This window comes from Cynocephalus volans, chromosome 15 (genome assembly GCF_027409185.1).
Source record: "Cynocephalus volans isolate mCynVol1 chromosome 15, mCynVol1.pri, whole genome shotgun sequence".
In the NCBI taxonomy this organism is placed as follows: domain Eukaryota; kingdom Metazoa; phylum Chordata; class Mammalia; order Dermoptera; family Cynocephalidae; genus Cynocephalus; species Cynocephalus volans.
In genome coordinates, this window is record NC_084474.1 from 28884183 (window position 1) to 28911897 (window position 27715).

Consider the following 27715-nt stretch of genomic DNA (forward strand, 5'->3'; position numbering starts at 1 on the left):
TAAGGGATTTGATTTAGCCATGTGAAACTGCTGAAAAACAAAGATAAGAAAACAAAATCTATGAAAAGAAGAAGCTGCTCAAAGCTCTTCAAAAAAATTTATTTTTCAGAACCAATCAATCATCCTTCATACAAAAGTTTTCAGAATTCTAATATGTACAATGGGTAAACACAAAACTACTTTGGTTGAAGCAAAGTTAGAGGGTCCAAAGCCCTTTTTTAAACATCCTACTAGAAAAATGTCACAGGAATTTTGCGGAGGAAGAGAGTGCTGTAGATTTTGGGGAGGTAAAAGTGAGTGGCTTGTTGAAAGATTAGAGTTGTGCCGGCCCATGAGATACCAATACCACGTGCGGCTACTGAGAGCTTGAAATGTGTCCAGTCTAAATCGGGATGTACTATAAGTGGAAAGAGGACCACACCAAATTTCAATCACTTTGTATGGGGGGGGGAAGAATTTAGAAAATTTTATTCTTAATTTTATATTGATTTCATGGTGAAATGATGATATTATGGGTATATTGAGTTACATAATCATATTATTAAAATTAGTTTCACCCATTTCTTTTTTTTTTTTTAGAAGATGACTGGTAAGGGGATCCTAACCTTTGACTTGGTGTTGTCAGCACCACGCTCTCCCAAGTGAGCTAACCGGCCATCCCTATACAGGGATCCGAACCCGTGGCCTTGGTGCTTTCTGTGGAATATGCTATAAAGCATATGTATTTCACAGGGCCTGGTTTTCCAAAGTCTTGCAGTTTCAAATATTGACCTTGCAGAGGACTGGTGTAAGATAAAGATTTGTGGCATAGCAAGGTTGCTGGCACAAGAACAGACTAGTTACTGATTATTATGTAAGATACTGAGAAATTGCTATAAGATCACTTAATTGTCTAATGGAATGTCATTTGGCTGGTTTCACTGAAAGTTACCAGCCTATATTGTTAAACTATAACCCCACCTATGTTCTCTTCCTGTAACTTCCTGGTCTGGAAAATAAATGCAGGAAGAGAACCCCAGTTCGGGGTTAATTTCCCAAGGAAGGGATGCCTCTCGCTGGAGGGTCCCGGGAAGATTAACCACTTCAGGGTCTCTCACTGCTCAGAAGAGATGGGCTTTGAGTAATCCTTTGTGTCTCCATCACCCAGGGGAAGAGGAGTGACAAATCCGTGGGGTGCAAAGCAACATAAAGCAACACCTATCAGCACCATACTCTCCCAAATAAGCCACGGGCCAGCTCTCACCTGTTTCTTTTTACTTTTCAAACTGTGGCTCTCGTTATATCTCTGTTAGGCAGTGCTGGATTAGAGGAACAGAGAGAAGCCATTTCAGCTCTATCTCTGGTCCACTAATCCAGTATGTACAATGAGTAAACACAAAACTACTCTGGTTGAAGCAAAGGTAGAGGGTCCAAAGCCCTGTTCTAAACATTCTACTAAAGAAATGTTACAGGAATTTTGTGGAGGAAGAGAATGCTTCCTTAGAAAAGAGGCTTCTAGTTATCTTGACCTAGTTATTTGACTTCTTAAGACTGCAAAATGAAGAGGCAGAACAAAATGATGATGTTATAGACATATTGAAGCTAGTTTGGTGTTGCATAAATCTTAGGTCTTTTTTGGCAGATAACAGTAGTCATGAAGACGACTGGAAAGGTTTAGTGACTCCTCCACAACCTTTCTACCAGGCCACAATAAAAGCAAGTCTCAGACCAAATTCTGCCTATAGACATTCATTAAAAAAAAAAAAAATTAAGTTCTATGAAATCCCTCTCTGTCCACCACTCCTATAACAGCATCCCTGAAACAGACATAACAACATTCCAGAACATTTTCTGTCAACATTAGGAAAACAGAAATACTTATAATGAATAGTTGCACATAGGACCATTTAAGGATCAATTCTTAAGGGTTATCCCTGAGAGTGCAGGATAAAGGCCTCACTAGATTTTCATCTTTTGTTCATGTAAGGGTAGGAAATATTTCCAAAATATTTTAACCAATCCAATATTTTGAAAACTTTATTTTCACCAATGAGATTGCATTTGTAATATACAAGTCACAAACTTCACCAGTAAATACTTGTTTCAGGCTTTCCCTAAGCTAATTAAGCCTCAGATGTTCAAAATATGAGAATAAGGCAAAAGAAGCACTTAGAGAAGCCAAATGCAGTGTAGCCTTTTTGATGTAACACGGGTTAAGTTTGATAGGGTGTCTTGTTAATGCAGAGGGTAGTGATGCCATTCTCTCCCTTGTTCTGAAAACTATACTTTTAGTGCAGATTATGATATTATTAATTTTGTATTTTTAGTCAGATCACACTATGTTCCCATATAAACTTATAGTAAATGTGTGTTCATGCATTTGATGTTCAACAAATACAAAGGTAATAATTGAACAACACTGAAGTGCAAAGTTCTCTAACTGGAAATATATGATCCCCTGCACCTTCTTCTCTGTACCATCCAAGTCTGGATCTCTGACATCTCAAGAGGTAAAGTGACCTAACACTCTTCAATACTTGCTTTTTTTTTTTATAATTAATTAATTAATTTTAAACATAGTTTTCTGACTAAATTAGGTTGACAGAAATCTCCTGTCTATAGCTAGGAATCCTTGCAGATATAATGTCAAAGGACAGTATTTTGCAGCACTCTGCTAAAGATCTCTATTCAGTTTGGCCTCAATCTTTTTATCTGCCTTCACTGGGTACATATAATAAACCAATTCCTGGTGCACTTAAGAAACAAAAACATGTACTATATAATATATTACTGTTCGGAACATATTGCTTCAATATTACAAAAGACTGGGTCAAATGCTTGCTTCTCTGGGTGTAAAATGTGCTTTCAACAGTATTCTTCATTTGATTGATCTATCAAGAAAGCAAATTAGCAAGTAAAACTTCTTCCTGAGTTCTTACAGACTCAAGAAAAATCACCATGCCTCTCTCCATAAACAATCCATTTGATAATCACTCCAAGACATCTACAGAAAACACCTTTATCTCTTTAGACAAAAGTAACTCAGCGTGTGTTTGTTCTCAGTCTTCCAGAGATCCTTATGGATTACTGTGGGTCGTGTGGCATTCTCTCCTATGAAGACTGTCCCCATTGGGATAGAATTATTTTGGAAGAGGAGGCATAAACTCATTTTAGAACTTGTAGAAACCTGCTTACAATTTTTTGGTCTACTATCAGCCTTTACTTCCTTCTTACCTTTCCACTTTAAAAGATGGTTTTCCTGGCCAGAGTAGCCAAAATCAAAACAGCATTTGAGTAATTCATCTCTGTTGAAAAACGTGTCAATAAATATTTAAAGTATTTGTTCCTTATATTTACAGTTAATAACCAGTTATGAATGGACTTCCTGCTATTTCAAGTTTTGATACTTTAGTATAAACAGTCTTGCAACTTTGTTATTCTTCAGTATTGTGTTGACTATTCTAGTCCTTTGTCTTTCCATACAAACTTTAGAATCAGTTTGTCAATATCTACAAAGTAGCTTGCTGAGATTTTGATTGCACTGAATCTAAAAATCAAGTTTGGGAAGATTGACACTTAACAATACTGAAACTTTCAACCTGTGAATATGAAATATTTCTCCATTAATTTAGATCTTTGATTTCTTTCATCAAAGTTTTCTACTTTTCCATGTATAATCTAGTGCATTTTTTATTAAATTTATACCTAAGTATTTAATTTTTTGGTTTGATTGTAAGTGGTATTTATTTTTCACTTCAAATTCCAGTTATACATTTCCAGTATTTAGGGAAGCTATTGATTTTAGTATATTAACCTTGTATCCTGCAACCTGTTATAATTGCTTATTAGTTCCAGACATTTTGTTATTGTTGCTGATTCCTCAGGATTTTCTACATAGACAATCATATTGTCTGTGAACAGTTTTATTTTTCTCTTAGCAACCTATATACTTTTTATTTATTCTCCAGTCTTGCTACACTAGCTAGGAATACAATGTTGAATAGGAATTATGATGGGAGGGTAAATCTTTACTACCTTCTCATCTTAGGGGAGAACATCCAGTTTTTCTACCATTAAGTGTAATGTTACCTGTCAATCTTTTTGTGAAAGATTTATCAAGTTGAAGAAGTTCCTCTCTACTCCTAGCTTGCTAAGTTTTTACCATAAATGAGAGTTTATTTTTTCAAATCTTTTTCTTCATCAATTGATACAATCACATGATTTTTCTTGTTTAGTTTGAGGTGATGGATTATAATGATAAATTTTTGAATATTGAGCCAGTCTTGAATACCTGAAATAAATCTCATTTGATCACGCATAATTTGTGGTGTATAATTATTTTTATAAATTGTTGGATTTGATTTGCTAATGGTTTTTTAAGGATATTTACATCTATATTTTTGAGATATATTGATTTAGTTTTCCTTTCCCATAAGGTCTTTATCTGGTTTTGGTAATTACTGAATTAGAGTAATTCTAGCCTCATAAAATGAGTTGTGTTTCCTCCTCTTCTATTTTCTGGAGTAGATTGTGGGGAATTGTTATCATTTTGTCTTAAATGGTCGGTAGAATTTACCAGGGAAAACATCTGAACCTGGTGCTTTTTGTTTTGTTTTGTTTTGAAGATTATTACTTATTAAATTTCTATAAGGTATAGACCTATTTAATCTACATGTTTTTCCTTATGTTAATTTTGGTTGCTTTGATCTTTCAAGAATTTGTCCATTCTGGCTAAGTTATCAAATTTGCGGGCATAGAGTTGTTCTTGGTTTTCTTTAATTATCTTTTTAATGTTCATGGGATCAGTTTCTTTCATTTTCTATATTAACAGTGTGTTATTTCTCTTCTTGGTTAGCCCGGCCAGAAATTTATCAAATTTATTGGTCTTTTCAAAGAACCAGATTTGTTTCCTTCATGTTCTCTATTGTTTTCCTATTTTCAATTTCATTGAATTCTACTTTAATTTTCATTTCTTTTCTCCTTCTAACTTTAGGCTTAAATTGCTCTTCTCTCTCTAGTTTCCTAAGGTGGAAGCTTAAGTTTTTAATTTCAGGTCCTTCATCTTTCTTAACATATGCATTTAATTCCATAAATTTCTTGGTATCTCACAATTTTGGTAAGTTGCATTTTCATTTCCACTTCGTTCATGTTTATTTGTGCTTCTAGTATTTTTATAACTGATGTTTAGTCATCTGGGAGAATCCTTCTATCAGTCTGGAGTGGATTATGAGGCAGAAGGCTTCCTCCGCTGTTTGTAGGTTTGCTGATGACTCTTCTTGTATCAATGCAGTTGAGTGTGTGGTGGGCAGCGTTGGCTCCCGTCCAGTCAGTGAGAGGTCCTGCGAACTCTCACCTGTGCACCACCTCTGGGGCTTGAGTGTGGGCCATTTCCACTTAGTTCAAAATATATTATTTTAAAATTTCTCTTGAGACTTCTTCTTTGACCTGTGTGTTATTTATTTATTTTTATTTATTTATTTATTTATTTTTTAACTTTTATTTTGTCGATATACATTGTGGTTGATTATTGTTGCCCCTTACCAAAACCTCCCTCCCTCCTCCCTCTCCTCCCTCCCCCCCCAACTATGTCCTTTCTGTTTGCTTGTCGTATCAACTTCAAGTAATTGTGGTTGTTATATCTTCTTCCCCCACCCCCGGGCCATAAAACACACCTTAACAATTTAAAAAGGAACAAACAGATATTAAAAACAACCAAACAAACAAACAGGTATACAAAGTATGTTCTCTGACAGAATGTGTGTTATTTAGAATTGTGTTGCTTAATATCCAAATATTTGAAAATTTTCTAGATATCTTTCTGTTATTAATTTCTAGTTCATCTTGGTCAGAGAACATACTTTGTATACCTGTTTGTTTGTTTGGTTGTTTTAAATATCTGTTTGTTCCTTTTTAAATTGTTAAGGTGTGTTTTATGGCCCCGAATGTAATCTTTCTTGTTGAATATACCATGTGAGCTTGAGAAGAATGTATATTCTGATGGTATTTGATGGAGAATTCTAAAAATGTCAATTAGATCAAGTTGATTGATAGTGCTATTTAGTTCAATTACATCTTCATTGATTTCCTGCCTGATTGGTTTATCAATTACTGAAAGAGCAGTGTTGAAGTCTCCAATTGTAGGAATGTATTTGTCTATTTCTCTTTTCAGTTCTGACAGTTTTTAAAACACAAATTTCAACATTTATGGTGACATGTGTATTTTTCAAGTGAAAGAAGCTTTCTCTACCATGCTCCTTAATTCTTTCTAGGCCCTCACCAGGATAGCTTTTAATATCTGTGATGCAGTTTTATGTCCTATGGCAGAGAGAAAGAAGGAAGATCAGTTAAGAAAAGGCTCAGACAATAGGGCTGCTCTTAGAAAGTCTTGCACAGGCCAGTGTGGACCCCAAAGCAAAGACTGACCATTATAGGGGTCCTTCATTGGGCAGAAAGAACCCAGCTGTAGCATCCTGCTGTGCTGAGTAATTATCTGGGAGCAGCCAGGGACACCATGGGCAAGGATTCTGAAAGTGTGGGAGCTGGAAGCAGGCAACTAACTGAGCTCCACAAGGCAGGGGTTCTCTGGAATGCAGATCTGAGTGTTGCATTCACATAGCTTCCACAGGGCCCCCTTTCCCCTGTAAGAATGTGTCAGTGGTGGTTGATGTGACTGAGAGACTTGAGAAGCTTAAAGAAACTTCCAGCAGAATCTTGAGATTAAGAGGATGAAAAGGGAAGTTTAGAGCCTGCCAAGGGTCTATTACAAAGAACTAGGGCTTTGGGCAATAACTTTGGGGGTCATACCCTAGGAGTAAGGGCTCACCTTATACTGAGCTTAGTCCCTGATAAAGTCAGGAAATCTGGGATCCCGTGTGCCACAGCGTGGATGCTGGCTAAAAGCAGATGAGAATTCCTTCTGGGAAGAAAATAACATCACCCAGAGCCTCCAATTATCTATAGCTTTTTGTATTTAAAAATAATAAAAACATAAAGGTGAAATTTTATGTAGCAATAAATAAAGCCAAGTTCACATAGTTTGCATGATGCCAAAACTGAATTGGCACTCAGTAGGTTACTCCTCCAGGAGCTAAATACATCATTGTTGATGATTACTGAAAGAAAATTTGAAAGCAATCATTTGGGATTTTCTATACTTTCCATAAAAAAAAAAATCTAGAATTGGAATGCTAAACTTCTTCCAAGCTTTACCGAAATAGTAGTTAGACAAAAACCAAATACCTCTAATTAGTAGTTTTAGTTATTGAGTGTTTGCTTTTAATGAGATTTTTTTTCCAATTTTAGTGCAGATGTTTTAATGTATTTTAGGATTATAACCCTTTGGTAGTTGTATTTTGGGGGCTACCACTGTGCGGAGAGAGAATTAACCTGAGTGAACTTTCACAGAGTTCTTCAGATGTGAATTTCATTGATTATGGACGATGTCATTCCCTGAGGCTCTAGGTTGTCAACCTTGAACTCCTGCAACTGGAAACTTGTTGGAACCTGAAACTGAGTAGTAGGGACGTGAGGGAGTTTTAGAAGTTTGAACCAAAGAAATTCAGTTCTTTTTGTTTTGTTTTATTGGCTCTAAGTTATAAATGGGGTTTTTAGCATTTTCTCTAAGAAAGGAAAAGAAGGAAAGACATATAAAAATCCCATAAAGTGGCAGAATAATTACACATAAGTAGGGGTTAGTCAGGGAGTCAGAAAACCAAGTAAAGATTCTATCCCTGTCATGCCTGGCTTGGACTTGCACAGAAATATCTCACGTGAAGATGTACAGTCAGCCCTCCATATCCATGGGTTCTACATCCATGGATTCAACCAACCATGGCTTGAAAATAATCTAAGTAAATAAATAAATAAACAATACAATAATTAAAATAATACAAATTAAAACACAATATAACAATTATTTAAATGTCATTTACATAGTATTAGGTATTATAAGTATTCTAGAGATAAGTTAAAGTATATGGGAAGATGCATATAGGGTATATGCAAATTCTATGCCATTTTATATCAGGGACTTGAACATCCTCTCATTTTGGTATCTGTGGGGGTCCTGGAACCAATCCCCCAAGGATACTGACAGATGACTGTGCATTCTTATGTATACGTTTTTCAGCCTTTTAAAAGTGTTATTCTTTGTGGAAATGTTAAATTGCTTCAAGTCTTTAAGAAAAACAAGAGAAAGAATTTGGTGTTCTGGGGCTAGTAGCAGAGACAGTGAATTTGAGGGAGCCAGGCCTAGAAGGCGGCCTGAGAATCATAACGAAAACATATCCTGGAATGGGTATTAAAAAGCAGGGGGCAGAAAGCTGATTTGCACCTCTGAGTGCCCTTTTCATCCAGAGACTCTCTCTTGTGCTCTGGCCTGTTTAAGCTACAAAAGTCACTGTAATTCACTAAGATAAGGAATGTCCTTACCATAAATGCAAGTAAAGAATACTTATTGGGAGTAGTATTTATAAAAGTAAATAATCATTCTTTTAAAACACTGGAATACAATTTAACATATAGAGAAGGGTCTGTTTCTTCTGGTGAACTGATTTGCCTGAAATGTTGTACCAACAGCGCTCACATGGCACAATTAATTACTGCTGTTAATTGGGATTAGTCAAGTGACTTTTGAAGATCCCATACTTGTCTCAACCACCTTGAAATCTCTCCTCTCCCTTCTTCATCATTGCTGCTGAACTCTGCAAGGCAACACCCTCTCTATTGCATGGACGCATCATCTTCTGGTTACTGTTGTTGGTATTTTTCCTCAGGTTTCTACATATTGCTACTCAACAGGGCTAAGGCTTTCCTGAGTACTTTTCTGAACAGAAACCTCAATTCACTGTGCAAAGCTTAATTATAATAAAACTACTCTCAGAAAGCCCTTTCCAGCTTCCTGATGCTAATGCTGCCTGCCAGGGTTCTCATTAGATAGACATGAGGAGGGTTTTTAAAACCCATTAGCTTTCCAAAAGCATTCCCTCTTCTTCCTGGGATTCAGATCACTTTCATGCTGTTTTCTTTCGGGAGTGGCACCAATAACAAAAGAATAAGCTTTTAAGTGAGTTCCTGAAACTAAGCCCATTAGAAAGATTCTTCTCTAAGCCCGCGTTGATCTCCGGTCCAACTCTTTACAGAAATCTCAAAATTTTTTCTCAAATTCAATTTCTATCAAATTGTAGAAGACACTTCATCTAGATATTCAGTCACATAAATTAGGTTATATTAGAAAGCACTGAGAATAAAAGTTTCTTTTGTTTGGTAAAGTTAAAACTATGTTTTTGGAAATGGAGCTTAAAACTATTATAATGAAAGAAATAGAGGGTATTTTTTAAAAAGGATTACAATTGGTGTTGATCCTAAGATGGCAGTGGCTGCGGCGGCTGGCGCGGAGTAGCTGAGGTGGAAAACGCGGCCACTGGGCCTTAGGCAGCCGGGAAACTTGTGGACCTTCCTCTTGCCGTCTCTTAAGGGAGGACCGCTGCTGGTGGCCGGTCGTGGGGGCTGAATGCCACTTTGCCCTTGGCAGGAGAGGCTGCCTCATTTACAGGCAACAGCTTTGAAGTATGGAGCAGGAAAAGAACTGTTTCTTAGCTGCAAAAGCGAGTCTCTAAACAGGGAACACGGCGCCGGGGCTGCGGTTGATGTAGACAGGATCCCGGAGGCCGGGGCTGTGCTGAAGGCGGCCAGCTGCCCTATTCAGGATTCGAAGTTTCAGGCCAGCATAAAAGAAGATTCCTGGGAGTGCCCGAGCCGCACCGTGACTGAACAGCCCAAGGTGGCAGCGGCCGACAACGGGAAAGGCGGCAAACCAGAGGCAGAGAGTGAGCGCCCGACCTGGCACAACCCTGTGAGTGACCCCTGGACCAGCCCTGCTCAGGGGGCAGACGCCCGCCCAGCTTCCGCCTGCCCCACCGGGCCACTCACCTCCCCCTGGGCTGCCTCCATTTTCTCAGGTGGTAGAAGCTCCGGCCCGGCTCAGCCAAGCCAGTCCTCCTCGCCCGGCTTGGCTCCTCACTGAGCCTTCCCACTTGCTTGCCCTGGCGCGGGGCTTCCCGGGGCCTGCGGGCCGGCCTCCCCTCCCACTCCCTCTGTGGTTCTCTAGCGGGGCTGGTGGCATGGGGCATCCCCAGCCAGCATTGGGAGGGCAAGGAAGTACGGGCTGGGCCGACTGTCACTCCACCTCACCCTGGGATCCGGCCCCCAGTAAACTTCCTGTTACTGGGAGGCAGATACCATCTCTGCGGCCACCAGTTCGGAAAAATGCCTAACCGATTTCTGGTTAGGAATAGTGTGGTTGGAGAGTTCCCAAGTTCGCTTGAATCTGCAGGAGAGCTGACTGCGGGCGGGCACCAGACTCAGTCTGCGCCGGGGGGATTCAAAGGTGAACCGTGTGCTGTGGGCTCCTCCCCTGAGGAGCTCATGCTCTGGTGTGGGAGATAAGACAAGTACACAAATAACCGCGATACCAGGAGGAAGGTGATAAGTCCCAAGAAAGATCTACACAATGCTACAAAGGCACCCAGAGCAACCAGTTGTCTGCGCCTAGCAGAAACCTGGTAGACTTCCTGGGCGAGGCGGTGCCGAGCAGGGTCTTGAAGGCCCAGCTGATAGACGAGGGTTGCAGAAGATACGTCCCAGCCCAGCCCAGTGCACACAGAGCGGGGAGTCATTCGGCTAGGGAGGCGGAGACTCGACAGAAACCACACACCCTGTGTGGTCACCACTGCATAATCCAATAGCCCGGGACAAAGCGCATGGGACACAGAGAAGTCCTGCATGGGAAGTGGAAGCTCAGCAGAGATCGCACAGCCTGCGGTACCGCCCTGTGATCCAGCAGCCCAGCAGAGTCCAAGCTGAGCAGAGAGGTGGCTCCCTGGACAGGCCCAAGACCCAAGGCAACCACACACACAAGGCACTAGAGGACAAATGAGCAGTCATGGAGGTAGCCATACCAAACTGGCAACCACAGCAACATCTTAGTTAGTCAATAGTCTCAAACCGGTGGACTGTGAAACCCCCTGCCACAATGAATAAACATCAAAAAAAGATACCAGAAAAACAAAAAATCAAGAAAGTACACCACCAAAAGTTAATAAATCTCAAACTCTAGATCCTATAGAACAAGAAGCCCTTGAAATCACTGACAAGGAATTTCGAGTGATAATTCTAAGGAAACTGAATGAGATACAAGAAAACACAGCTAGACTTTATGATGAAATGAGGAAAAGTATACAGGACCTGAAAGAGGAAATGTACAAGGAAATCAATGTCCTGAAAAAAAATGTAGCAGAACTTGCTGAACTGAAGAAGTTATTCAGCGAAATAAAAAAAACAATGGAGGCTTGTCGAAGTTGAAGAGAGAACCTCTGAACTTGAAGATGGGCTGTTTGAAATAACACAAGCAGACAAAAAGAAAGAAAAAAGAATCAAAGACATTGAAGAAAATCTGAGAGAGATATCAGACAACCTTAAGCACTTAAATATCCGAGACATGGGTATTCCAGAAGGGGAGGAAAACGGAGATTACATTGAAAACATATTCAACAAAATAGTGGCAGAAAACTTCCCAGGTATAGGAAAAATCACAGATCTTCAGATCCAGGAAGCTCAACGATCTCCAAACGTATTCAACCCAAAAAGGCCTTCTCCAAGACATGTTATAGTCAAATTGACAAAACTCAGAGACAAAGAGAGAATCTTAAAAGCTGCAAGAGAGAAGCCTCAAATCACCTATAAGGGAGCCCCAATCAGGCTAACATCAGACTTTTCATCACAAATCCTAAAAGCTAGAAAGGAATGGGATGATATTTTCAAAATACTAAAAGACAAAGATTGCCAGCCAAGAATACTCTACCCTGCAAGGCTATCCTTCCAAAATGAAGGGCAAATAGTATATTTCTCAGACAAACAAAAACTGTGGGAGTTCACTACTACATGACCACCCTTCCAAGAAATCCTCAAGGGAGTACTGGGTTTGGTTCCTGAAAAATAACTACCACTGCCATAAAAACCCAAGAAAAATCAAAACCCACTAGTATAATAAAAATGGCATTCATGAAGAGAAAACAAGCAAACAAAACCCTATCTACAACCTAAGGAACCAACAAACACAGAAAACAAACAGTAAATCAGAAAGCAAGGAACAAAAGACACTTAAGACAACCAAACAACCAATAAAATGCTAGGAATAAATCAACAGGTTTCAATAAAAACTCTTAATGTAAAAGGCTTAAATTCCCCAATCAAAAGACACAGACTGGCTGACTGAATCAAAAAGGAGGACCCATATATATATACTGCCTACAAGAGACCCACCTCACCCATAAAGAATCACATAGACTAAGAGTGAAAGGATGGAAAAAGATTTACCATGCAAACAGAAAAGAAAAATGAGCTGGAGTAGCTATTCTTATACCTGACAAAATAGACTAAACTAAAAACCATAAAAAGAGACAATGAGGGACACTACTTAATGATAAAAGGAGTGATCCATCAAGAAGACATAACAATCATAAATATGTACGCACCCAATGTTGGAGCAGCCGGATTTTAAAACAAACTCTATTAGACCTAAAGCAGGAAATAGACACTAATACCATAATAGCAGAGGACCTGAACACCCCACTGTCAATATTGGACAGATCATCTAGGCAAAGAATCAGTAGAGAAACACAAGATCTAAACAAGACTCTAGACCAATTGGAATTGGCAGATATCTACAGAACATTCCATCCAACAACCTCAGAATAGTCATTCTTCTCATCAGCACATGGATCATTCTCCAGGATAGATCACATATTAGGTCACAAATCAAGTCTCAACAAATTCAAAATATTGGAATTATCCCATGTATTTTCTCAGACCACAATGGACTAAAACTAGAAATTAATAACAAACGAAACTCTGGAAACTATACAAACACATGGAAATTAAACAGCATTCTACTTAATGACATATGTGTCCAAGAAGAAATCAAGCAGGAAATCAAAAAATTTATTGAAACTAATGAAAACAATGATACATCATACCAAAACCTGTGGGATACTGCAAAAGCAGTATTAAGAGGAAAATTTATTGCATTAAAAGCTCACCTCAGAAGAATGGAAAGATGGCAAGTGAACAACCTAACACATCACCTTAAAGAACTAGAAAAACAAGAACAATCCAAACCAAAAGTTAGCAGACGGAAAGAAGGCATTAAGATCAGAGCAGAACTGAATGAAATTGAAACCCAAAAAACAATACAAAAGATCAATGAATCAAAAAGTTGGTTTTTTGAAAAGATAAATAAAATTGACAAGCCATTAGCATGGCTAACCAAAAAAAAGAAGAGAAAAGACTCAACAAAAATTAGAAATGAAAAAGGCGATATTACAACTGATTCATCTGAAATACAAGGAATCATTCGAGACTACTATAAACAACTATACACCAACAAATTTGAAAATCTGGAGGAAATGGATAAATTTCTGGACACACACAAGCTCCCAAAACTGAACCATGAAGATGGAGAAAATTTGAACAGACCAATAACAATAAAGGAGATTGAAGCTGTTATCAGAAGGCTCCCAATAAAGAAAAGCCCAGGACCAGATGGATTCACAGCAGAATTTTACCAAACATTCAAAGAGGAATTGATACCGATTCTTTACAAACTATTCCAAAAGATTGAAACGGACGCAAATTCCCAAACTCATTCTATGAAGCAAACATCATCCTGATACCAAAACCAGGTAAAGATATAACCAAAAAAGAAAACTACAGGCCGATATCCTTGATGAATATAGATGCAAAAATCCTCACTAAAATACTAGCAAACAGAATACAGCAACGCATACGAAAAATTATTCATCACGATCAAGTGGGATTCATCCCAGGGATGCAAGGTTGGTTCAACATACGCAAATCAATAAATGTGATACATCATATTAATAAAGTCAATCACAAGGACCATATGATCATCTCTATAGATGCTGAAAAAGCATTTGATAAAGTTCAGCACTCATTCATGACAAAGTCCCTCTATAAGTTAGGTATAGAGGGAAAGTATCTCAACATAATTAAAGCCATATGTGCCAAACCCACTGCCAATATCATCCTGAATGGGGAAAAGCTGAAAGCTTTTCCTTTAAGAACAGGAACTAGACAAGGATGCCCACTCTCACCATTCCTATTCAATATAGTGTTGGAAGTACTAGCCAGAGCAATCAGAGAAGAGAAGGAAATAAAGAGCATCCAGATTGGAAAAGATGAAGTCAAACTGTCCCTGTTTGCAGATGACATGATCCTATATATCGAACAGCCTAAAACCTCTACAAAAAAACTGTTGGAATTGATAAATGATTTCAGCACAGTAGCAGGATACAAAATCAACACACAAAAATCAGTAGCATTTCTTTTCTCCAATAGTGAACATGCAGAAGGAGAAATCAAGAAAGCCTGCCCATTTACAATAGCCACCAAAAAAATAAAATACTTAGGAATTGAGTTAACCAAGGAGGTGAAAAATCTCTATAATGAGAACTACAAACCACTGCTGAGAGAAATTAGAGAGGATACAAGAAGATGGAAAGATATCCCATGCTCTTGGATTGGAAGAATCAACATTGTGAAAATGTCCATACTACCCAAAGTGATATACAAAATCAATGCAATCCCCATCAAAATTCCAAAGACATTTTTCTCAGAAATGGAAAAAGCTATCCAGTCATTTATATGGAACAATAAAAGACCACGCATAGCCAAAGCAATGCTGAGCAAAAAAAATAAAGCTGGAGGCATAACACTACCTGACTTTAAGCTATACTACAAAGCTATAATAACCAAAACAGTGTGGTACTGGCATAAAAACAGACGCACTGATCAATGGAATAGAATAGAGAATCCAGAAATCAACCCACACACTTACTGCTATCTGATCTTTGACAAAGGCACCAAGCCTATTCACTGGGGAAGGGACTGCCTCTTCAGCAAATGGTGCTGGAATAACTGGATATCCATATGCAGGAGAATGAAACTAGACCCATACCTCTCACCATATACTAAAATCAACTCAAAATGGAGTAAGGATTTAAATATACACCCTGAAATAATAAAACTTCTTAAAGAAAACATAGGAGAAACACTTCAGGAAATAGGACTGGACACAGACTTCATGAATACAACCCCAAAAGCACGGGCAACCAAAGGAAAAATAAACAAATGGGATTATATCAAACTAAAAAGCTTCTGCACAGCAAAAGAAACAATTAACAGAGTTAAAAGACAACCAATAGAGTGGGAGAAAATATTTGCAAAATATACATCTGACAGAGGATTAATATCCAGAATATATAAGGAACTCAAACAACTTTACAAGAAGAAAACAAGCAACCCAATTAAAAAATGGGCAAAAGAGCTAAGTAGGCATTTCTCTAAGGAAGATATCCAAATGGCCAACAGACATATGAAAAAATGCTCAACATCACTCAGCATCCAGGAAATGCAAATCAAAACCACACTGAGATAGCATCTAACCCCAGTTAGGATGGCTAAAATCCAAAAGACTCTGAACGATAAATGCTGGCGAGGTTGCGGAGAAAAAGGAACTCTCATACATTGTTGGTGGGACTGCAAAATGGTGCAGCCTCTATGGAAAATGGTATGGAGGTTCCTCAAACAATTGCAGATAGATCTACCATATGATCCAGCTATCCCACTGTTGGGAATATACCCAGAGGAATGGAAATCATCAAGTCGAAGGTATACGTGTTCCCCAATGTTCATCGCAGCACTCTTTACAATAGCCAAGAGTTGGAACCAGCCCAAATGTCCATCATCAGATGAGTGGATACGGAAAATGTGTTACATCTACACAATGGAATACTACTCAGCTATAAAACCGAATGAAATACTGCCATTTGCAACAACATGGATGGACCTTGAGCGAATTATATTAAGTGCAACAAGTCAGGCACAGAAAGAGAAATACTATAGGTTCTCACTTATTGGTGGGAGCTATAAATTAATATATAAATTCACACACACACACACACACACACACACAAAAACCGGGGGCGGGGGGAGAAGATATAACATCCACAATTACTTGAAGTTGATACGACAAGCAAACAGAGGGGACATTGGTTGCGGGGGGAGGGAGGAGGGAGGGAGGTTTTGGTGATGGGCAACAATAATCAGCCACAATGAATATCGACAAAATAAAATTAAAAAAAAAAAAGAAAAACATTGTACTATGTAAGGAAGATTTCATTATTGTATATAGTTTGTTTGCTCATACCCATAATGGACATGTTTAAAAAAACAAAGCCAAAATTGGAATCTTCAAATGATGACATATTTTTTCAGAAATTTGTAATTGCAAGACAAGATATTCCATGAAACTAGAAAAAGATTTCATTTAGAGATCATTGATTTTTCTCTAATAAAGTGCAAACATTAAAAAAAAGAAAAGACTGTTTGCCACATTGTCCCCTTCAGGCTGTGTGATCTCCAACCCAGGACTTCACCTTTCTGTACCGACATCTCTCTGTCCATAGCATGATCTCTGTAAGTGCTGCCCAGACAGCTTATGCAATTTCTAAACATCTCTTCAGATATCTGATTCCCTAGCCTCCAAAATGTTCTTCGAACTTCTCTATCCAGCTGGGAAAACCATAGGGAGTAGTTCCCAAAACATTTTGCCAATGAGAACCCGAGTGTAACATTAAAAAATACTGACTCCTCCCCTATTTTATGGCAGATGTTTGTTTTGTGTTTGTTGACTGAAAAAATAATGGCCAAATGCTTCTAGTGATTTAAGCCACTTTTGAGAATACACTTGTCCTTTGCTATTTGAAACACCATTGAGAAATAAAATTACCAATCTGTGGAAAAAAAAAAAAGGATTACAATTAAGTATTTTTACAAAATCTAAATTGAATATTTTTGTGACTTCCAATTCTCTTTCATATTTATATATTATGCTACTAATTATGTTGAGAGGTCATATTGTCATGCTAAGTAACTGAGAGATGATATATTATATATTAAATACACAAGGAAGGTGTTCCATTGCCTTTGGAAAATAAACTACATCTCTAACATGCTACGGTGACTTTATCTCACGTAAATTTTGAGATTATTTTTGAAAGGCATATTTTTTGGATGCTAGTTACATGAAGTCAAAGGTTAAAGTGCAAAATTTTATAAATTGTGGAATATACTATAAAGCAAATGTATTTCACAGGGCCTGGTTTTCCAAAGCCTTGCAGTTTCAAATATTGACCTTGCAAAGGACAGGAAATTTTCCTCAGGCTATAAAGTCTCTGGTGTAAGATAAAAAATTCTAACACAGCAAGGTTGCTGGCTCAAAGGCAGACTAGTTAATAATTTATATGTAAAGATACTGGGAAATTGCTGTAACAAGGAATGTTTGCTAAGGTCAAGCTTTTGTTGGTGGACCACTTAACTGCCTTAACGGAATGTCATCTGACTTGTCTTTACTGAATATTACCAGCTTCCTTTGTTAAACTTGTTAAAACTTTAACCCCATCTATGTCTCTTACTGTAACTTCCTGGGCTAAAGAATAAATGCAGAAAGAAAACCTCAATTCAGGATTAATTTCCCAAGGAAGGAATACTTCTTGCTTGAGGGTTCTGGGGGAGATTAACCACTTCAGGGCTTCTCACTGCTCAGAAGAGATGGGCTTTGATAATCCTTTGTGGCTCCATCACCCAGGGGAAGTGGGGTGACAAATCTGTGGGGGGCTAAGCAACAATGAATGGGCTCCTTCTCTATTTTATAAGGCTGAAAGCTCTCTCCTCTGTTTACCTGGGATTTTTCAGAATTTTTGGTGCATTCTGCTTTGTATACAATAATTTAAGAGCACTGACATGAGAATCAGACAATTTTGATTCTTATACAGATCATCTACGTAGGTTATTTTGATTCTCATGTGGACCATTTAGTAGGCTATGTAATCTCTTTAAGTCTAGATCTCCCTATAAGGGGAACTAGGGTGATCATGTTCACCTCATAGTTTCATTATGCAGACACATGGCAGAATATTTAAAGCATGTATTAAAAAGGTAGCTATTATTACTATAGTCAGTGCTTAAAATATTGTAGTTCGTTAAGAACATTTATGGTCTTGAACACTGAAAGAAAGTGAGCCGAGACACTGGGTACTGATCAAGCTTTATTAAAGGAAAAGAATCTACCAGGCTGCACTCAAAGTGGAGAACAGCACCAGGTGTGGGGGTAGGAGAGCTTTTATAGGGCGCCATGGCCTGGCTGATATAATCAGGGAGGTGCATTATGCTAATGGAGAAGCTATGCAACCAGGGTGGAGAATTGTGCCCTTGCAGAAGCAAAAGGGTTTCTGTTTCTCAGAAATCATGAGGTTTCTTACAAAGGGAGGGGCTGGCAACTATTTTGTGCTTATTGTGTACAAAATGATGCTGGCCACATCCAAAATCCATCATTCCTTCCTTTTAAGTATAAGGAGAAAGGAAAAAGGGGCAAAGGTCTCATTCTTCTGAAGCTACTTCTTGCTGGAGATGGGTGAATATATAAAAAAAATAAAAGATTTATGGTGGCAGGTAAAACAATTAGGTGGCAAGGTACTGGTTTCATGTGGGGAGGCTGTATTCTTCTGGGGAAGGGTCACTGATTCTGAGGGCCTGATACTCTCCTTGCAGGAACAATTTGGTGACCTTTTGGTTGGTGAAAGCCTGCATTTGTTCCTGCAAGAAATTAGAGAAACACCAAAAGAGACAGGGACCAAAAAGTAGGATAAATCCCAGCACAGTTAGGGGTCCTCAAGGGGCATAAGCCAGGGTATCAAAGGGTTCAGTGACTGGGGTCACCCCCAAGGTGTGTTTGTTTTTTTCAGCCCTTTGCGTTGACAATCAATGCTTGCCTTGAAATGGTTTAAGTGGTTTTGGATCATCTAGGACTCATTTATGTAATAACAGCATTCCTCTCCCAAGAAGAGGCAGGTGCCTCCCTTCTCAGCTGTAAGGAGGTCAAGGACCCGACAGTTCTGTAAAGCAACTGTCATGAGTGAGGTGATCTGTCACTGGAGAGAGGTGATGCTATCTATACTTAGTTCTTCTGAGAGTTTTTGATAGAATTGAGAGGCAGTAGCAAGGCCCACTATGCCAGTCTCAGTTGCAGGAAGGATCCCTGCCCCAATTAAAAGGCACAATTACTGCTCTACAGGAGCAGAGGGCACCTCCTGAGAGGGGTGGGCCAGAGTTGGTCCCAGTACCATATCCATCCCTCCATCTGTCTGGACAGTGATGTTGCGGATGAGCCAAATGAATATGAAAAAAATCACATTGGGGGAAGGCAACAGGATAACATAGTTTTACAAAGGAAATATATTCCCATTTTAGGACATGGATGAGGAGGGGGAAAGTGACTGGTAGCATTTGGTGGTGTTAGTAAGGCAGAGTGTGGGCAGGTCCCGCACAATTGCTGACAGTCCCCACTGAGGTGAGATTATAGTAAAGTGAAGAGATGTTTGTGGAAATGTGGGCTGCATCAACAGGGAGAGGGATGACCACAAAAATTTTCTCATGAAGTGGGAGACAGATGAGTTGTTCAAGGACCAGTTTGATTTATTGAGGACTGCATCATCCCTGCGGACCTGGAACTTCCATGTTCCAAGTAAGGGGGAGCATTGATATAGGATGAAAAATGCAGGAAGGATGGAAAGGGTTAGGGAACCAAAAGAATTTAAAGGGGACATTGCCACAATGAAATTACTAAGAAGCATCCTACCAATAGGAGGTAAAGGAGTGCCAGGAGAAATCTTCCTATAATGTTACCATCTTTTGGGGAAGCAATGGCCAACCCTGTAGAAAGTTCTAGAAAAGATAGTATAATAAAGGTTAGGGACACAGGGTGGCATATACTTATGTCCCACGATGGCAAACCCGTGATAGCAGGTTGGGACCAGTCTTGGGGTAGCTCTTGTGTGAAGGATGTGAAGTGGGCCAGCAAGAGTGAGAGGATAATTGCCAGGGGAAAGATCATCCTTTTTCTGGGATTGGGAGAAGAGTGGAGGTGGGGGGCAGCTCATAGGCGAGTGAGTGACTGGTGGTTAGGACAAGATGAGAGATGATTTCTGAGGTGAGAGCATGTGTTACTGCTCTAGCATCCTCTGAAGTTCAGGGAAGAGCCTCAATCCAACCTGAAAAGGTATATACTAAGGTTAGAAGATAGCGTGTACTTTTGTGGGGAGGCATGTGAGTAAAGTCAATTTGCCAGTCCTGCCCAGGAGTGTATCCTCTGGCCTGGTGGGTGGGAAAGGACCGAACTTGGAAGCCACCTTGATTGGAGCAATGAGTACACAAAAGATAATTTTGAGTGATTTGTTTAAGTAACTTGGCCATGTGGGGAGAGTAATAGCGACCAGAGAGAGTACACCAGTTGTCCTTCCTCGATGCTCCCAACTGTTGGAGGTGTTGTATATCTTGGGGTGTGTATTGGGGTAAAGGCATAGGGGCCATGAGAAGGACCTGAGCAGGAGAGGAAGAGTGGGGGCCTGGTGATCAAGCAGCCTGTTTTGTGGTTATTTCCACCAGTTTGTTCCCCTGAGCTATTGGGTTGTTGGGGGTTTGGTGTCCTCTGCAGTGTGTAACCCCAACCTCCTTTGGGAGTGTGCAGCCTCAAGAAGTATCTTGATAAGATGTCCGTTTTTTAGGGGCCCTCCTTGAGTGGTCATGTATCCTCTCTCCTTCCATACGGCCGTGCAGGAGTGTAGGATGTGGTAAGCACACTTACAGTCAGTGTACATATTGACTCATTTGTTACTTGCCAGAGTGAGAGCACGGGTGAGTGCAATGAGTTCTGCCTGTTGGGAAGTGGTATAAGTGGGGATGGGGCAGCCTCAATAGTTTGTGTTGGATTTACTACGGCATAACCTGCCCAGGGGGCAGGTGTGAAGGTGGCTCTCCCATCTATGAATGATGTATGTTGGGGCCGCATAATGGGATGCAGGGAGATGCGTGGAAAGGGATTGAGAAAGAGGTCTAAAGCCTCCATGCAATCATGTTCTAAGGGCTGTGACTGGCTGGATGAGAGTGGCCGGATTTAAGGGAGGGCAAGGTTTAAAGGAGAACTGGGAATTTTCAATGAGGTAAGGTGGATGGCCTATGGCTGAGAAGGTCTTGACTGTTTGTTGTCCAAAAGTTAGTTTAGAGCTTTCTTCTGTTAAAAGGGCAGCTGCCGCCAAGGCCCATAAACAGGGAGCTCATCCTCGAGCTGTGGTGTCTAGTTGTTTAGAGAGGTATGCAACTGGGGAGAAAATATCTCCTGCCTCTTGTCCCTCTTGGGTTTTGGTGATGTATAGGATAAAAGGATGACACAAGTTTAGGAGGGATAGCACTGGGGCTTCGAGAAGAGCAGCTTTTAATCGCTGGAAGGGAGAATGAACGGGCGTTATGGGATCTAAGGGAATGGCAGGATACCCTTTGGCTGCCTCATAAAGTGGCTTTGCTAGCACACCAAAGTTAGGAATCCATAGGCAAAGATGCCCTGCAAGCCCCAAGAAAGAGAGAATTTCACTCTTTGTGGTAGGAGTAGGGAGTTCAGAAATTGAACTTTTGTGATCCACCATTATTTCTCTGGTGTTGGGGGTGAGGCAGGCTCCCAAGTAGGTGACTGAAGGGGAAGAAATTTGGGCCTTTCCGGGGGACACTGGATATCCCCTGGAGGCCAGGAAATTAAGGAGAGCAGCAATGTGGGCCTGTGAATCCTCATAGGAGGGGCTACAAAGGAGGAGGCCATCCACATATTGTATTAAAGTGCTAGAGGTTGGGGGAAGTTCAGATAAGTCTTGAGCTAAGGCCTGGCCAAAGAAGCAGGGGCTATCCCAAAATCCGTGGGGCAAAACTGTCCAAGTAAGTTGTTGGGAATGGCGCATGTCAGGATCAGTCCTGTACTAAATGGTATGAGCTGTTAGGCTTTATAACTGGAAGGATGGGTGTATTAAAAGGTGAGTGGGTAGGCTGTGAGAGACGAGAAGAAAGGAGTTTGTGTATGATGAGTTTTAAGTGTATGATGAGTTTTAACCCTATTAGGTGTCTGTTAGCGAGGGGGTACTGTGGGACATTAGGGAACAAAGAGGGGTTCTGCAATTTAACATGAATAGGGGAATGGTGCATAGCAATGAAGGGAGAGGAAGCGTCCCATAGTAGGGATTAACCTTGTCTGAGGGGGAGGGGAAGGTGGAAGCCCCAGGGGCCAGGTCTGGGGTGGCCTGTAACAGGAGTATTGTAGCTGGAGTTAAAGTGTTTAAGGTAAGGGTACTTTGAATTTGGAAAGGATGTCCCATCCCAGTAAGGGGGCTGGGCATTGAGGCATTATTAAAAATTTTTGTGTGAATTGCATGTGATGTAGGATGCAAGAAAGGAGTTGAGTGATCTGTGGGCAGTATTCTGATCCCATGACCCCTACTATTGTGATAGAGGACAGGGTTGTTGGTTCTGTATATTCAGGAAGGGTAGAGTAAGTGGCCTCTGTACTGATGACAAAAGAGATCGGCTTACCTGCTATGAGGTGAGTTACCCTTGGCTCATGTGTGGTGATCTCCATGGGGGCCTTGGGCCCTGGGCATTGTCGGTCCTCCTCCTGGGCAAAGCCAAGCAGCTCTGGTAGGGATGGCCATGAAGCCAAAGGCTGTGAGTTGGGGACTGGGCCACTCCCTCTCTGGTGAGTGGAATGGTCAACATCCCAGTGGCCTGGCTATTTGCAGTGAGGACAGGGCCTGGAAGGTGGCCTGGGGTTATGACAGGCTCATGCCTAGTGGCCCAGTTGACCACATTTGAAGCAGTTCCTGGGTGGCTTGCCCCTGGAGGCAGCCAGCTTTGGAGTATGTGAACCATGGATAGCATTAGCCAGGAGCTAGTATTTGGCCTGGTCTCTTTTAAAATGATCCTTCTTTTTTCTCCTCCTCTCTATTGTTAAAAACCTTGAAAGCTGCATTGAGGAGGTCTCATTGGGCCATATTTGGATGATCCTCAAGGTTTTTAGTTTTTCTCAAATGTCAGGGGCTGATCGGGTAATGAAATGAGAGTGTAAGAGGGCCATGCCTGTAGGGGAGTTTGGGTCTATATGTTTGTATTTATGTAAAGCCTCAGAGAGGCAGGTTGGGAATTTGCTGGGATTTTCAGTGGATCTCTGTGTGATTTCTCTAAGCTTGTCATAATTGACTGACTTGTGAGTAGCTTTTGGAGGCCATAAATCAAGTGTGTGATCATGTTATCCCAGAGATCCTGGTCCCTATGACCAGCCTGGTAGTCCCAATTTGGGTCCATGCAAGGGACTGCAATACCTCCCACAGGCCACTTATTATTTTGAGCATTTATCTCATCTGCCCATTGTTGGGCCACTATCCAGACCTATTTCCTGTCTTCAGGGGATCAATATGTGTCTGGGTCAGATTGGAAAGATCCCAGTCATTTTTCGATTTGGAAAGGTCTGAAAGAGAAAAAGGGACATGAACTCAGATAATTCCCTCCATCACAGCCACTTCACAGAGGGGGATATAAAGGAGCCAGAGCTGAGGCGGAGTTGTTACCTGGTGAAGGGGGAGAAGGAGAGGGGTAAGGTGGCTGAGGGTGAATGTCTTGAGACCAGGGAGGGAGAAGAGAGGAAAAAGGTGAAGGCTGATGGATCAGAAGATTGATCCAAGTCCAGAAGGGGAGGTTGGGTATGAGCTAGGAGAATGTGAGATGTAGGACAGTTTTGACAGACAGACAAGGAGGCTTGAACATAAGGAATCTCTCCAGCCTTTGCCATTCTGGAGACAATGCTTCTCTAGGACTGTGAGAGTATCTAAATCAAGAGTGCCATCTTGTGGCCATTGGGATCCACTGTAATGAGGAGTTCAAGTTTTCATGTCTCCCCGGAGGCCGAGAGATTGTGCAGGAGACAGCCCAGAGGCATAGAGTGTGGAGTACAGTAGCTAATGAGACATTTAGGTTTAATGTCTCCCTTGAGACCAAGAAGTAAATTAGCCAGGAGACATCCCAAGGGCGTAGAGCATAGAAGTTTGGATTGTGAGGATCCCATGTGAAGGGTGAGAAAGGAAACAGGCAGTCCTGGTAGAAGAGTGCCAACAAAGAGCATCCTCTTTGCTGTCCACCTTCTTTTCGAGAGAAAAACAACTGACCAGCTAGAGGAGCATCCTCCAATAACTGGGAGGCATGAGAGGGGGTTCCCTCGGCCAGGTGCCTGGGCTTTGTATAGACCATAGTCATAGAGCAGTCAGGGTAACTCACAGAAGCAGGACAGACCCACTGACTCACCCAGAATTGAGGTCAATGTTGGATAAGTTGGCCTGAAATGGCAAAAGGAGAGAGTCTCGAATGTACCTGGTTCAGCAGGTCTGGGCAGGGTGGCCAAGGGCCAGTCAACCCAAGAGAGGGGATCATCCAATGTCAGCCAGAACCCTTCCCAGGTTTCGGCACCAAAATGAAAGAAAGTGAGCCAAGATGCTGGGTACCGATCAAGCTTCATTAAGGAAAAGAACCTGCTGGGCTGTGCTCAAAGTGAAAGGCAGCCCGGGGCTTCCCTCAAAATGGAGGACAGCACCAGGTGTGGGGGTAGGAGAGCTTATATAGGGTGCCAAGGGCTGGTTGATACAATCAAGGAGGGGCATTATGCTAATGCAGAAGCTATGCAACCAGGGTGGAGAATTGTGCCCTTGAGGAAGCAAAAGGGTTTCAGTTTCTCAGAAATCATGACGTTTCTTACAAAGGGAGGGGCTGGTGACTATTTTGTGCTTATTGTGTGCAAAATGGGACTGGTCAGGTCCAAAATCCATCAAATACTATAGACAACACTCAATTTTATGCCCATGGTTTTTTGTTACAATATAGCTAAAACAATCTCTAAAACAGGTTTGTTTCCACAAGTATTTGTAATTTACAGACTACATGCAACTTGCATCCTTAACATACAGATTAATATAGATTACATTCTAAAAATGTACTCAGCACGTTTCCACAGAAAATTTAATGCAATGTGGTTAAGTTTCTAGGATAGGTCATTTTAATACTATAGCATCCATAAAATAACTCAAATCATGTTCAAGCTGTTTCTTGTGTTGTCAGGAGGCACCTCACACATACTTTTAAAGATGGGCTGAAGACTGTATATAAATATGATTGGTTGGAAGTCTGTATGAAAAAGAAATCCAACCTCCAGATGCATCACATACATACATTCCATAAAACCAAGTAACTGTCTATTCCAGAAAAATACAAATTTATTCTCTGGAGAGGATAAAACAGATAGATATGGATCAGGCAGGAAGGGGGAAAAAAGGTGAAGATGAAAGAAAAAGTGTTTAAGTAAATTTTTGCATAGAAAATTTTGAGATCTTGGCTCTCTTCTCCATTGGAATCCCTGAACACTGGCAGCCGGGATCATTCTCTTCCAAGCAGGAGATTAGAAGATACTTGTTGTAGATTGAATTCCTTGGAAATAGACTCTGAGACAGATTTCCATGCAGAACATTTATTGGGGAGTACTGTCATGAGATACAACTATAAGTAAAGAGGGTAGAATTGAGCAGAGAGAAAAGCCAACTCTAAATACAGTTGCAGCTGAAACCTCAGCCAATTTAACTGGCAATTTTGTTGCTGGAATGCCCCTTGGGAGTTACCCCACACTGGTAGGTAAAGGGATCAGATATTTGTGTTTCTGCAACAGCCAGTGAGTTACCCTGGTGTGTCCCTTGGAATGGAGCATACCCTTGAGTGAGGCAGTTCCCTGTAGAATAAGGGAATTGCTGTAATTAATGAAGCTCTGAGCTCTCAGCAGCTGTTATATCCAACATCTGGGGAATGGATGCACTGGCCCTGAAGAAAGGATGCATCACAGCATCCAGTACATTGTTTCTCTGGGGAGACTGACCAGCTCAAAATAAAAAAATTAAAGACACTGATGTTGGTGTTTACCTATATCAGTCTTTAGTGAAACTCATAGTGAACAAGCCTGCACTCAGCTTCAAGTAGCTTCTCAGTGCTCTATTCTTAAATATGAATGGACAGCCAAAAATCACGAAGAATTTAAGGAAATTTTATAAGGTGAAAGATAGAAGCCAAAATGAACAAAGAGACAAAGATAATACAGTAGGAAAAAGATCTTTTAAAAAAAGACTAACAATATCATCAAAGAGATAAGGGAAGATATTGTATTCATTAAAAAAATCAGAGAAAGCAACATTCTTAAAAATAATATATTATAATTTCATAAATTTAGAACATTCAGTAGAAATTTTGAAACTAAGCTTGAGGAAGGCTTACAGAAATAGAGCAAACAAAGAAACAGATGAAAAATAGAAAGGAAGTGATAACTAGAGAATATCCAGATATTTGGACTTCTAGAAAAAAGGGAAAGAGAAAGTGGAAGGGAGGAAAAACCTCAAGAAATAATTTAAGAAAAATTCTGAAAACATAAATATACAAGCATGCAAATGGAAGGACCCACCAAAGTGTACAGCACAATATATAAAGTAGAACAAAACCGCAGAAAAACAAACTTCCAAAGAGAAAAGAAAAATGATTTTTATACAAAGGAAAAATTTTAAAAATTGGAAGGGACTTCTCAATGACAACAGTGGAAGTTAGAAGATAACGGGTTAAAGTCTTCAAAATTCTGAAAGAAGCTTTTCTCCAAGCTAAATTTATATACTCACAACAACTATCAATTAAGTGTTCAGACAGAATAAATATAAAGCTCTCAAAAGATTATCTGTCATGTTTTCTAGCTAAAATAATGCTAAAGGGAGAGGTGCCATACAATATCAAGAAAGTAGAGAGATAAAGAAGACAAGGAATCCAGGACAAGAGATTCAACAGGGTTGGGGGGGGTGTTCACCAGGATGATAGTGAAAGGCTGACCCTGTGCAGGAGGACTAAGAAGTAACCGACCCAGACTGAAGCAGGTCAGAAGGCTCTGAGGGAGACTTACTCAAGAAGAGACACTGACAGAATATCTAAAGATTTTGAACATAATAAGAGGAGACTTATAGAACTAAAGGAGAGTTTGGTGTTAAATTATGAATAAACATGTGGAAAAGTTAGCAAATAAAAATAGGAAAATAGCTAATTCCAGTCAAAATAAAAAGTTGTACAGAAAAGAAAAATGATCATCGTATATTCGAAAGTTCAGTTTTCAGGAACGTTTACAGTCATACAATGTAAAATCATGATAAACTAAGTGCGTGTTTACCTGTGGTAATGAGAAGATGAAAAAGAGTTTATGCATCTTCCATTTCAGCAGTCACACGATGACTAGAACTGAAAAATCAAGAAGTGCACAATCAAAAAGCATATTATTTTGAAATATGAATGCAAGTAACTAATAATTAGATTAAAATTGAAGGGTTTTGCCTCTGTGGGGTGAAAATTGGCAGTGGTATGTTTAAGAGACTTTTTTAAAAAAAAATCTTGTAAAAATATCTGGCTGTTTAAAACATGTACATGTAAAACTTTGATAAAAATACAAATGTAATTTTTAAAAGTTTATAGCACTATTGACCTCTGCCAAAAGGATTTTTGCATTTTTATAACATTAAAATGATTCTTACTTTCCATTTTGGAAAACAAATGTTTCCACCAGTGTCTGGAGCCAGTGGATGTTTGCCACCCAATTGACTTCTAAATACTCTGTCTCCCCTCACAGCAAATTTTCTTTATATAAGAAGACAAGAAGTAGTAAATATGGGTA